This window comes from Scyliorhinus torazame, chromosome 19 (genome assembly GCF_047496885.1).
Source record: "Scyliorhinus torazame isolate Kashiwa2021f chromosome 19, sScyTor2.1, whole genome shotgun sequence".
In the NCBI taxonomy this organism is placed as follows: Eukaryota; Metazoa; Chordata; class Chondrichthyes; order Carcharhiniformes; family Scyliorhinidae; genus Scyliorhinus; species Scyliorhinus torazame.
Window position 1 is genome coordinate 48,013,659 of NC_092725.1, and position 13,149 is coordinate 48,026,807.

Genomic DNA, 13,149 nt, shown 5'->3' on the forward strand with positions numbered 1-13,149 from the left:
TACGCCAGTTAGCCTGACTTAGGTCATTGGTAAGATTTTAGTGTCCGTTATCAAGGATGAGATCGCGAAGTACTTGGAAGTGGATGGTAAAATAGGACTGAGTCAGCACGGCTTTGTCAAAGGGGAGATCATGTCTGACAAATCTGATAAGAGTTCTTTGAGGAGGAAGTTAGACAAAGTAGAACCAGTGGACTTGATCTATTTGGATTTTCAGATGACCTTTGGCAAGGTGCTATACAGGACACTGCTAAATAAGATCAGTGTTTGGGGCGAGGTACTGGCATGGATAGAGGATTGGCTGACTGACTGCACTCACATGTGGGTGACACATGTCAATGGGGATGGGGGGGGGGCGGGTGGGGGAGTAGTGTACAGAGACCACAAAGGGTCTCCCTTGTGTGACTGGGCATAGAGTCTTGTTCATCCTTCGAGGCAAAGATGACCATGCTCATTATCTGGGGTCTGAAGTGGTGGAGTGGGTACATGGGTAACTGCGAAGGACGATCTGGGCCCGAAAGGTTCTGCTGCAAATGGGACAGGATACCACAGACGAGGTTTGGACGTGTTGCTGGCTCAAGATTTCCCCTCCTTTTGCTTTCAATCTGCCTTTTGGAGGAGGCTGCACCGTTTTTTATTTGGTTGCGCCAGGTGCTATGTTCCTGGATAAACCTCTCCCAGGATTTGAAGTCGATATCAGAACTCATAAGTGAAGCCTTTTGTCCTTGTTGCCCTTCCTTTGACCAGATGGGCAGCATGGTAGCATTGTGGATAGCACAATTGCTTCACAGCACCAGGGTCCAGGTTCGATTCCCGGCTTGGGTCACTGTCTGTGCGGAGTCTGTACGTTCTCCCCGTGTGTGCATGGGTTTCCTCCGGGTACTCCGGTTTCCTCCCACAGTCCAAAGATGTGCAGGTTAGGTGGATTGGCCATGATAAATTGCCCTTAGTGTCCAAAATTGCCCTTAGTGTTGGGTGGGGTTGCTGGGTTACAAGGATAGGGTGGAGGTGTGGGTTTGGATGGGGTGCTCTTTTCAAGAGCCGGTGCAGACTCGATGGGCCAAATAGCCTCCTTCTGCACTGTAAATTCTATGATTCTATGATTCCATGAGAATGAAAGCTCACCCTCAGACGCGAACACTCCGCCTTAGTAAGTGAGTGCGGAGTATTCTGTCTACAGCCTAACTCAATTGTGACTGTTCAATACGGTATAGGTGCTTGGCATGCCTGCTCAGGTAAACACCTCAGTGTCTGGTATTCTGTCCTGCCATCTGAGGGGGGATACTCAGTCCGTTCACGGCAACGGGATTCTTCAGTACCGCTGCAGTGAATGGGAGATTTGACTGAGCGCCAAATTCGCTGTCCTCGGTAGCAACGGTAGCACGGCGGACCCGCAACGGAGAATCCAGGCCCTGGTCTACAGAAGCTTGCAAACTTGACACAATACTGGTGATGCACAATCAATAACTCTCGAGACAAGGGGAGTCATATCTAATCGGCTTTAATCAGCTAGAACTGTACCCAGCAGCTTCGATACAGAAAGTGAAGGCTGCTGGGACGGCATGGGTTCTTATACCCCGCCTCTCAGGGCGGGGCTATGTACGTTAGCCAATGGTAGACTCCTAGGTCTAGCCAATGGTCATTCACCTCTCAGGTACTGCAATACCTGGTATTACTACAACTGGTACACAGTTCAAGTCTCACATGTGTACAGCGAAGTAGGCAGGGCTGTTGCTCTGGAGACTTTGATTTTGATAAGCAGACTTACTCCCAGATTGATGTTCAATGTCTACCGTCATTTGGTAATATCGTAATGCACGTATCTTGTCGAAAATCTGGACAGAGAGAGAGAGCGAAAGCGAGCGAGCGAGAGAGAGGTAAGTGAACGCATCCACTGCTGGCAGGTTCTGTTCGTGGACTGAAACCTTGGGCTCGAAGTAGGGCTTTCCTCGAGCAGCATGGTACTTTACTCAGTTTTCTTCATGCTGATTGTGAGTGAGGCCGAGGTTGTGATATGTATTGGGGGAAAGGTTCATGGTACATTGCCTGTCCAGTTCTGACCTAGCAGCTGGTGCATAGTCCCTGGCAGAGAGGACATTCCAAAGTACGTCCTTGGTCTTTGCTTGGAGCCACCTCAGATTGAGTAACTTCCTGTCCATCTGATATCTGATTTTGGCATCATGGGAGGCATCAAACAGCATGATGAAGAATTAAATGCTGAAGAAGGTTAGCGCTCGGATGCAGCCCTGTCTAACTCCATTAATGACTGGGAATGTGTCAGAAGACTCACCACCATCCATCTGTACAAGTGGGAAGGAACGCTCCAGCCTTGCAACAATCATAAAGGAACCTCTCTCATCTCCATCGGCAGCAAAATATTTTTGCCAGAATCCTCCTGACCCGCCTACTGCAACATCGCGACCAGAATCTGCTGCCAGAGAGTCAGTACAGTTTTAGAAAAGGTTGACGAACCACTGATATGGTGTTTGCAGTTTGAGAGCTCCAGGAAAATTGCCAAGAATGGGATATGGACCCCTACACCACATACGTTGATCTGACCAAGACCTTTGACACAATCAGCCGTGAGGGCATTGAGAAGATAATGGAGAAATTTAATTGCCCTGAAGAATTCATCGCAATGGTTCAACAGCTCCGTGGTGGCATCTTTGTATTCGATTCAGGCCTCCAACGCTGCATCAGAGAATCTTGCAGGCCTCTCCGTGGCCTTCTGTTCTACTGCTCCTCATTTGTCCCCGTGAAATAGACTTGCCAAGATGGGTTGCAACACTTGCTGCAGCTTTTAGGGACTGCAGACTGGCTTTAACACAGACAAGCTTCGAACCAAGCTAGACCCCTGCTGAAGATGCAGCCAGTCAGGAGTGCATTAATGCTGGGCTGCACGCCACAGTCACGGAGATGAGCAGGCTGACCGCTGACCTGCAGCAAGGTTGGGGGATAATGTGTCAAAATCACCCTGCCCACCAACCAGCCTCTCGAATGTTTAGCTCATTGTTTCTGGATAGTTTCTCTGTCAATTTTGCATTCGAGTTTTCATTCTCGCATAAATGTAGAGACGTGACATTTTTATTTTCCATAGTTACTATCTCAGTAGTTTAAGCTCGGGCTAATGGTTTCTCAAACCACTTAATAAAGAATTCAAGAACAAAGATAGTTCTGGTCTAATTAACGAAGAGATACTATGGCCAGATTACGTCAAAGCCTCCCTCGCTTGAACTAGCTGAGAACTTGCAGTTGAAAGTTTTATCTCATATTAATGTTCAGAAGTGGCAGTGGTATAGTGGCAACCACACTGGATTAGCAATTCATATGCCTCGGCAAATCCTATGCTGGCATGGGTTCACATGTCACCTGGTGGAATTTTAATTCAATTAATAAAAAGCTAATCTAATGACTTTTAAGTAAAATAAAAATAGTGACCATGAAGCCATTGTCGATTGTCGTAAAAACCCCATCTGGTTCACTCATGTCTTTTAGGAAAGGAAATCTGCCGTCCTTACCTGGTCTGGCCTACATGTGACTCCAGGCTCACAGTAATGAGTCTGTAGTCTCTTAAATGCTCCCTCTGAAGTGATCCAGTGAGCCACTCAGTTACATCACACCACTACAGAAAGGTCAGTAAGGGATTAAACTGGCGGATCATCAGGCACAGACCACAGCAAATTGCTCCTTGCTAACATCTGGGGACTCAGGCCAAAATTGGGAGGGCTGCACCACAGACTAGCCAAGCAACTAGTCATGCTTGCCACCATATTTTACATGTCCGCCCAGTCCACCCTCGCCAATAGATGTCTGGCCAGGGGCAAGAGCATCAGCTCCAGATAATGGTGCGAATGTGGACTCCCCACACTGGTGTTTTACCACGCCAACTGCAGTGGCGAAATATTCAGGTGCGTTGGTTTGTTAACGAGCTCAATTGCCTGTGAATGTATTTATTAATAAAATGGCTGTCAGGCTGCCGATGTCAGCGCCGAGCCGTCCACTGTGGAAACCAGTGTGTTGATTGGTTCACTAATGGCCTTTAGGGTATGAAATCTGCCACCTTTGCCTGGTATCACCTATATATGGCTTGGACCCTCAGCATTTAACGTTTAATTGCTATCTGACAGGACCGAGAAAGATATTCAGTCATTTTTAAGAAGGCAGCTTACCACTACCATCTCAAGGGCAATGATGGATGGCCAATAAATGCAACACCCATGTCCGGTAAATGAATTCAAAAAATTACTACATGGTGCCAAGGATACATGGCATCAGTTTTGTAGAGAAAATAAAGAGGATTGGGTAGCACGGTAGCTCAGTGTTAGCACTGTTGCTTCACAGCTTTAGGGTTCCAGGTTCGATTCCCGGCTTGGTCACTGTCTGTGCGGAGTCTGCACGTTCTCCCCGTGTCTGCGTTGGTTTCCTCCGGGTGCTCCGGTTTCCTCCCACAGTCCAAAGATGTGCGGGTTAGGTGGATTGGCCATGGTAAATTGCCCTTAGTGCCCAAAATGGTTAGGTGGGGTTACGGGTCTAGGGTGGAGGTGTGGGCTTGGGTGGGGTGCTCTTTCCAAGGGGCAGTGCAGACTCGATGGGCCGAATGGCCAGAGAAGATAAGTGGGGGTTTTATAGAGGTGAACAAAATGATCAAAGATTTTGAGAATAAATAACGTGAAGCTGTTCCAATGGTGGAAAGGTTGCCGACCAGAGGATAGAGATTTATGGTGATTGGCAGAAGATGCAGAGTGACACGAGGAATAAGAATGTGCGCAGTGATGGCACTATGTGGTACGAAGATGGTGGAAGCAGATTGAAGATTAACTTTCAGATAGGAGTAGGAAAACTATTTAAAAAGGTAGGACTTGTGGAAAAAGAGCAGGCTGTTGATTGGATAGCTCAGTCCAGACATGAATAACCTCCTCATACTGGATCATTTCAGAATCACTCTGCACTATTTCCAGTACCTGTCTGATACACAATACAACTTATTTTTACATCGCGCCTCTAACAAAGCAAATTCCCAAAGCACTTCACAAGAGCAATTTTTATATATTTGTTTTAAGGGATGTGGGCTTTTTGTTGGCTTGGCCAGCATTTATTGCCCATCCCTATTACCCTAGTTACACCAGATGGTGCTGGTGAGTTGCCTTCTTAAATCACTGCAGTCCCTGAGGTGTAGGTATACCTAGGGGTGAATTCCAGGATTCTGACCCAGGGCCAGTGAAGGAACGGTGATGTATTCCCAATTCAGGATGGTGAACATCAGATGCTCCCATGCATCTGCTGATCTTGTCCTTCTCGATGGTAGTGGTCGTGAGTTTGGAAGATGCTGCCTAAGGAACCTTGGTAAGTTCCTGCAATGCATCTTGTAGATGGTGCATATTGCTGTTCATTGGTTGTGTAGGGAGTGAATGCTTGTACAAGGGGTAGCAATCAAGTGGTCTGCTTTGTCCTGGATGGTTTCAAGTTTCTTGAGTGTTGTTGAAGATGCACTTATCCAGGCAGGTGGAGTGTATTCCATTACACTCCCAACCTGTGCCTTATACACGGTGGACAGGCTTTCGGGGGCAGTCAGGAGGTGAGTTACTCGCTGCAGGAGTCCTAGCCATTGACTTGCTCTGGTCACCACAGTATTAATGTGGCTGGTCCAGTTCAGTTTCGGGTCAATGGTAACCCCCAGGATGTTGATAGTGCGGGTGTCAGTGATGCTAATGCCATTGAATGTCAAGGGGCAATGATTAGATCTTCTCTGTTGGAGATGGTCATTGCCTAGCAATTGTGTGGCATGAATGTAACTTGCAACTTGTCAGCCCAAGCCTGGATATTGTCCAGGTCTTGCTGCATTTGGACATTATCTGTTTCATTATCTGAGGGATGGCGAATGGTGCTGAACAGTGTGCAGTCATTCGCAAACATTGCCACTTCTGTCCTTATGATGGAAGGGTGGTCATTGATGAAGCATCTGAAGATGGTCGGGCCTAGGACTACGCTGCGGAACTCCTGCAGTGATGTCCTGGAACTGAGATGATTGACCCCAACCACCACAACCATTTTCCTTTGTGCCAGGTATGACTCCAACCAGCGGAGATTTCCCCCGATTCCCTTTGGCTCCGGTTTTGCTCGGGCTCCTTGATGCCATACTTGGTCAAATGATGCCTTGATGTCAAGGGATGTCACACTCACCTTACCTCTGGCATTCAGCTCTTTTGTCCATGTTGGAACCAATGCTGTAATGAGGTCAGGAGCTGAGTGACCCTGTTGGAACCCAAACTGAGTGTCCATGAGCAGGTTATTGCTGCATAAGTTCAGCTTCATAGCACTGTTGATGACTCCTTCTATCACTTTGCTGATGATGGAGAATAGACTGATAGGGCAGTAATTGGCTGGGTTGAATTTGTACTGTTTCTTGTGAACAGGACACACCTGGGAAATTTTCCACATTGCCGGGTAGATGCCAGTGTTATAGTTTTACTGTAACAGCTTGGCTAGGGTGCGGCTAGTTCTGGAGCACAAGTCTACTGCAAGAATATTGTCAGGGTCCATTGCCTTTGTGGTATCCAGTGCCTTCAGCCGTTTCTTAATATCAAGTGGAGTCAATTCAATTGGCTGAAGACTGACATCTGTGATGCTGGAGACCTCCGGAGGAGACCGAGGTGGATCATCCACTCGGTACTTCTGGCTGAACATTGTTGCGAATGCTTCAGCCTTGTTTTTTGCACAAATGTGCTGAGCTCCTCCATCATCGAAGATGGGGATATTTGTGGGGCCTTCTCCTCAAAGAGTTGTTTAATTGTCCACCACCATTCACGGCTGGATGTAGCCGGACTGCAGAGCTTAGATGTGTTTGTTGTAGAATCGCTTAGCTCTGTCTATTACTTGCTGCTTATGCTGTTTGGCACACAAGTAGTCCAGTGTTGTAGCTTCGCCAGGCTAACAACTCATTTTTCGGTATGCCTGATATTGCTCCAGGCATGCACTTCTGCACTCTTCATTGATCCAGGATTAATCCCCTGCCTTGGTGGTAATGGTAATGTGGCGGATATGCCGGCTCATGAGATTACAGATTGTGGTGGAGTACAAATTTGCTGCTGCTGATGCCCCCCCAGTGCCTCATGGATGTCCAGTCTTGATTTGCAATTCTGTTCGAAGTCTATCCCATTTAGCACGGTGGTAGTGCCACACAACATGGTGAGGAGAACCCTCAATGTGAAGATGGGACTTTGTCTCCACAAGGACTGGTCACGAGTGGTGCTGAATATTGTGCCGTCATCTGTGAACATCCCGCATCTGACGTTAAGAGGGGAGGAAGGTCATTCATGAAGCAGCTCAAGATGATTGGGCCATAGAGTGATGCCTTGGAGTTGCGTTGACTGACATCCAACAACCACAACGATCTTCCTTTGTGCTAAGTATGACTCCAACCAGCAGACTGTTTGTCCCAGATTCCCATTGACTCCAGCTTTGCTTGGGCTCCTTGATGTCACATTTGGTTAAATGCGGCCTTGATATCAACGTCAGTCACTCTCACCTCACCTCTGGAGTCCAGAATTTTGCCCATATTTGAATCAAGGCAGCAACGAGGTCAGGAGCTGAGTGACCCTGGCAGAAGTGAGCATCCATAAGCAGGTTATTGCAAAGTATGTGCTGCTTGAAAGCACAGTTGATGGCCTTTCATCACTTTACTGATGATCGACAGCACACTGATGGGCTGGTAATGGGCCAGGTTGAATTCATCCTGCCTTTTGTGTACAGGATATACCGGGGCAATTTTCCACATTGCCGGGTAGATGCCTGTGTTGTATCTGGTCTGAAACAGCTTGGCTAGGGATGTGGCAAGTTCTGGAGCACAAGTCTTCAGTACTTTTGCTGGAATATTGTCACGGCCCATAGCCTTTGCAGTATCCAGTGCCTTCAGTCTTTTCTTGATATCATGTGGAATGAATCAAATTGGCTGAAGACTGACATTAGTAATGCCGGGGACCTCCGGGGGGGAGCCCAAGATGGATCATCCACTTGGCATACCTGGCTGAAGATCTTTTGTATTGATGTGCTGTGCTCCTCCATCATTGGGAATGGAGATATTTCTGGAGCTTCCTCCTCCAGTGAGTTGTTTGACTGGCCACTACCATTCATGGCTGGATGTGGCAGGACTGCAGAGTTTGGATCTGATCTGTTGGTTAGGAATCACTTAGCTCTGTCTATTACTTGCTGCTTATGCCATTTGGCACACACGTAATCCTGTGCTGTAGCTTCACCAGGTTGACACCTCATTTTTAGTTATGCCTGGTGTTGTTCCTGGCATGCTCTCCTGCACTCTTCATTGAGCCAGGGTTGATCCCTTAGTTTGGTGGGAATGGCAGAGTGGAGGAGACTTCGGGCCATGAGGTTACAGATTCTGGTTGAGTGCAATTTTGCTGCTGCTGGTGGCCCATAGCGACTCGTGGATCCCCAGTCTTGAGTTGTTAGACGTGTTCGAAGTCTATCTCATTTAGCATCCCATAGATAGTAGTGCCACACAACATGGTGAAGAGTATTCTCAATGAGAAGACGGGACTTTATCTCCACAAGTGCGGTGGTCACTCCTACCCATACTGTTATGGAAGATGCATCTGCAGCAGGCAGGCTGGTGAGGATGAGGTCAAGTATATTTTTCCTTGTTGATGGTTCCCTCACCACCTCCTTTAGGACACAACCAGTTTGTTAAGTAGTGGTGCTACCGAGCCACTCTTGGTGATGGACATTGAAGTCCGCCACCCAGAGAACTATCTGCACCCTTGCCACCCTCAGTGTTTTCTCCAAGTGGTGTTCAATATGGAAGAAGCATTGATTGATCAGCTGAGTGGTAGTCAGCAGGAGATTTCCTTGCCATTGTTTGACCTCTTAATGGAGGAGAGAAAAAAAAAGAGAGGTTCGGGAGGAAATTGCTATAGCAATAGATAGCTTAAAGCAAACGGGGTTGCGTAAGGCACCATAACTGGAAGAGCACAGAGATTTCAAAGATTTGTACAGCTGGAGGAGGTCACAGAGATAGGGAAACATGAGGTCAATGGGGCGGGGGTTTTGAAGACATATGGGAATCTTAAAATTAATTAATTGGCGTACTGGGAGCTAATGCAGGTCTGCAAGCATGGGGGTGATGGGTCTAGGTAGGAGTTAAGACATAGGCAGTAGAGGTCTGGATGGCCGCAGGTTTTAGTGGAGTTGATGGTAGGAGACTGGTCAGAATAACATTGGAATAGTCAAGTCCAGAGGTAACACACGTATGAATGAGGTGTTGGTGGTGGCATGGTGGCAATGACTCAAAATCCAGAGGCCCAGGCTATTGCCCCGGAGATGTGTGTTCAAATCCCACCACGGAGGCTGGTGGAATGAATCTGGAATTAAACGCCATTCTCAGTATTGGTGATTATCTGGTTCACTAATGTTCTTTAGGAAAGGAAATCTGCCTGTCAATCAATGTTGTTGACTTTTAAATGGCCGAGCAAGCTACTCAGTTGTATCAAACCACTACAAAGTCTAATAGGAAGGAATTAAACCTAACAGCACCATGGGCGTACCTACACCTATTGGACTGCAGCAGTTCATGGAGACCTACACCACCTTCTCAAAGGAAAATTAGGGATGGGTAACAAATGTTGGCCGAGCCATCAACGGCCACATCCCAGGAATGAACTAAAAAATGGATGAGGGTTTCAGAAGAGCTGAAACTGGGTGACATTATGGAGATGAAAATATGCAGACATTATGATACAACAGATATGTGGTCATGGGGTCATCATAACACAGGTTGTGAATGGACTAGCTCAATTTCAGATGATTACTAGCGATAGGGATGGAATTGGACGCTAGGGATCAGAGTTTGTGGCAGGGTTCAAAACAATGGCTTTTGTCTTCCCAATACTTTTGTCATCCATTCATTAGAGTTTTACAGCACAAAAAGAGGCCCTTCGGCCCACTATGTCCATACCAACCTTCAAGCACCTGCCTATTCCAATCCCATTTTCCAGCACATGGTCCATAGCCTTGCATACAATGCCATTTCAAATGCTCATCGAAATACTTTTTAAAAGTTGTGAGTGTTCCCGCCTCTACTCAGTCAGTGAGACCCAAATTCCAACCACGTTTTTCCTCACATCTCCTCGAAACCTCCGGCTCATAACCTTAAATCTATGCCTCCTGGTTATTGACTCCTCCACTGGGGGGGAATAGTACCTTCTTGTCCACCCTAATACCCTCATAATGGTATACACCTCAATCAAGTCCCCCCTCGGCCTTCTCTGCTCCAGGGAAAACAACCACAGCCTAACCAGTCTCTCTGGATAGCTGAAATGCTCCAGCCCAGTCAACATCCTGGTGAATCTCCTCTGCACCTTCCCAGTGCAATCACTTCCCTTCTACAGTACGGTGACCAGAACTGCATGCAGTACTCCAGCTGCGACCTAACCAGTGTCTTATACAGCTCCAGTATAACCTCCCTGATCTTATATTCTTTTTTTTTAAGACATTCCTGGACACCCCCATGTGATGGTTCCAGCAAACAACTTGAATAACTAATCACAATAGCTTGATAGCCAGACCCAGATCTCAACATGGATTGAAGACTAAACAGATCTAAAAGGAAGCATAATAAGACCCATCACCATACACTTAACATTGCCAAAAAAAATGCAACTTTCCCCCCCTCTCCGCCACAAACTTCAGACTGCAGGATGTTCATACACATGGGCATAACAGAAACAAAATCAAATACCATGGCAATTTTCAGAGTATTTACAACTTGGAAAGCAAAGCGTGCTTAAAAATTGCAACATAATTTGAAGGACCTGTGAATGCACTACAGTAATGTACACTCAAACTCACATGAGGCACAAGGCAGCAATACCCAAGGACACAAACACTGCTACACATTAGTGGAATTATAATTTACAGTAATGAGCATACCCATGGCTCAAATATTATCATTTACAGTGGAATAAATATGTACTACTATTGCTTTTATGTTACATACCTAGGTAAATGCAGAAAGCTAGTGTAAAGCATATAGATTAAGTGTAGGTCCCATATATACGACAGTTTGTTCAAGACTAATTTGAAATAATGGGGCAAATTGTATTATGCAGTTGAAAAATGGAAAAAAAAGTTATCAGCTCGTGATCTCAAATTTTACTTCAAAACGTCCCATAAATGAAATGAAATGAAAATCGCTTATTGTCACAAGTAGGCTTCAAATGAAGTTACTGTGAAAAGCCCCTAGTCGCCACATTCCGGCGCCTGTTCGGGGAGGCTGGTACGGGAACTGAACCATGCTGCTGGCCTGCCTGGGTCTGCTTTCAAAGCCAGCGATTTAGCCCTGTGCTAAACCAGCCCCAAAACGGTCCTTGTCACTATAGTTAATATTTTCACCATACACTTTACACTCAATGCGCACTTCCGTATTCTGTTTGACGTTTATATACTGAATAGCAACAAAGAACTGAAGGTATTTTTCCTGCAGACGCTTGCCATGTATGGGTAGTACTGCAAAGGAAAGCCGCTGAATCCTCCCAGTCCAAAGATGGGCAGGTTAGGTGGATTGGCCATGATAAATTGCCCTTAGTGTTGGGTGGGCTTACTGGGTTATGGGGATAGGGTGGAGGTGTGAACCTTGGGTAGGGTGCTATTTCCAAGAGCTGGTGCAGACTCGATGGGCCGAATGGCCTCCTTCTGCACTGTAAATTCTATGAAAACTATTTCACAGGTCCAATTTTATCTCGGTCTTCTTTCTTTGCTGCACAATAAATGGGAATAATAAACGGATTATAATTTATTTGCAACTCTTCTGCAAGTTCGGTGGAATTATTTGGAGGCTCGGGATAAAAGTTAAGAATCCTGTTGAGCTTCGGAACAATGTGGGGTTTTCAGCATAACCGTAATTAGGATAATTTAATCCAGAGCAAGTCTTAAACCACGTCCGGTAAAATCTGCATGCTCTCTTCTGTCCTGAATCGTCCAGTGGGCCTGCATGAATGTAGGCTGGAGGAATCTCTTCACAGTTCTCAAAAGGAGTGTTGCCACCCTGACTGGAGTCATTGTAAAGATCCAAGAACGTGTTCAAACTTTTCGCAAAACTTTCGTAGGAGTTTGGGTCTGACATACTAAAGGAACTTTCTGTTTTGAACAAATACAGTGTTTGTGATAGTCCTGGGGGTGCAACTCTGTCTTGGTATTTGGGTTCAAATGGACTAATCGTGAGCAGCAGTGCTTGAATGGTTCCAATGAAGATCCCAGCGAGGCAGCCATAAAAGATCAAGAAGGACCAGAATATCTTGAGCCAACGACTGCCGGTCCTGCCTAAAAAGTGCTTTTTTATTTCGGAATCCCAGAGGAATTGCTTTCAGTCTCCACCTGCCTCCTTGCCCTGGGCCCGGGCCCGGGCCATGCTGTCTCGACCCTGATCTATATTCAATGCCTCGGCTAATAAAGTCAAGGATCCCATCAGCCTTCTTTAAAAAAACATTTTTTTTTATTCCCCTCATTTTCCACATTTTTGTCAAAAACACAACAAAAGGAAACCAACAACAACAAATACCGTATCAATCCCCCAATCAGCATCCCCTCCAACACAGACCCAAATATCACCAATACATTCCGAATACAACAAAATAAAAAGACCAAAAGAGAATCAACGGTCATCCCATAAACCATGTGCTCAACCCCACCAATAGCCCCCTCCCATCTAATGTTCGATGGCATCCAATCCTTGAAAGTGCACGATAAACAATGCCCATGAATTGTACAACCCTTCCACCCACCCCCTCAGCTCAAACCTCACCTTCTCGAGCATCAAAAATTCCAGCAGGTCCCCCCGCCAAGCCGAGGCGCAGGGAGGAGGAGCTGACTTCCACCCCTGCAGGACCTGCCTCCGGGCAATCAGCGAGGCGAAGGTTAAAACATCTGTCCCCTCACCCGCCTTCAGCCCGGGCCAGTCCAACACCCCAAAAATGTCTTCTAGGATCCCTGGCTCCAAACTCACATGTACAGGCCCGGGATGACCTGAAAAACCTCCCTCCAAAATCCCTCCAGCTTTGGGCAGGATCAAAGCATGTGAACATGGCTTGTGGGGCTCCTCCCACAGCGCTCACATACATTATCCACCCCTTCAAAGAGTTGGCTCAT

At 46.6% G+C, this 13,149-nt stretch overlaps 1 protein-coding gene and 1 pseudogene across 3 annotated transcripts in view; both read right to left on the minus strand.

Annotated features, from left to right (window-relative positions):
• The window catches only part of dgki (diacylglycerol kinase, iota), a 558,727-nt gene that overhangs the window by 519,078 nt on the left and 26,500 nt on the right, over nucleotides 1–13,149 (minus strand). The gene's annotated exons all lie outside the window — the stretch shown is intronic.
• On the minus strand, nucleotides 11,138–12,412 carry LOC140395977 (sodium/potassium-transporting ATPase subunit beta-1-like; annotated as a pseudogene).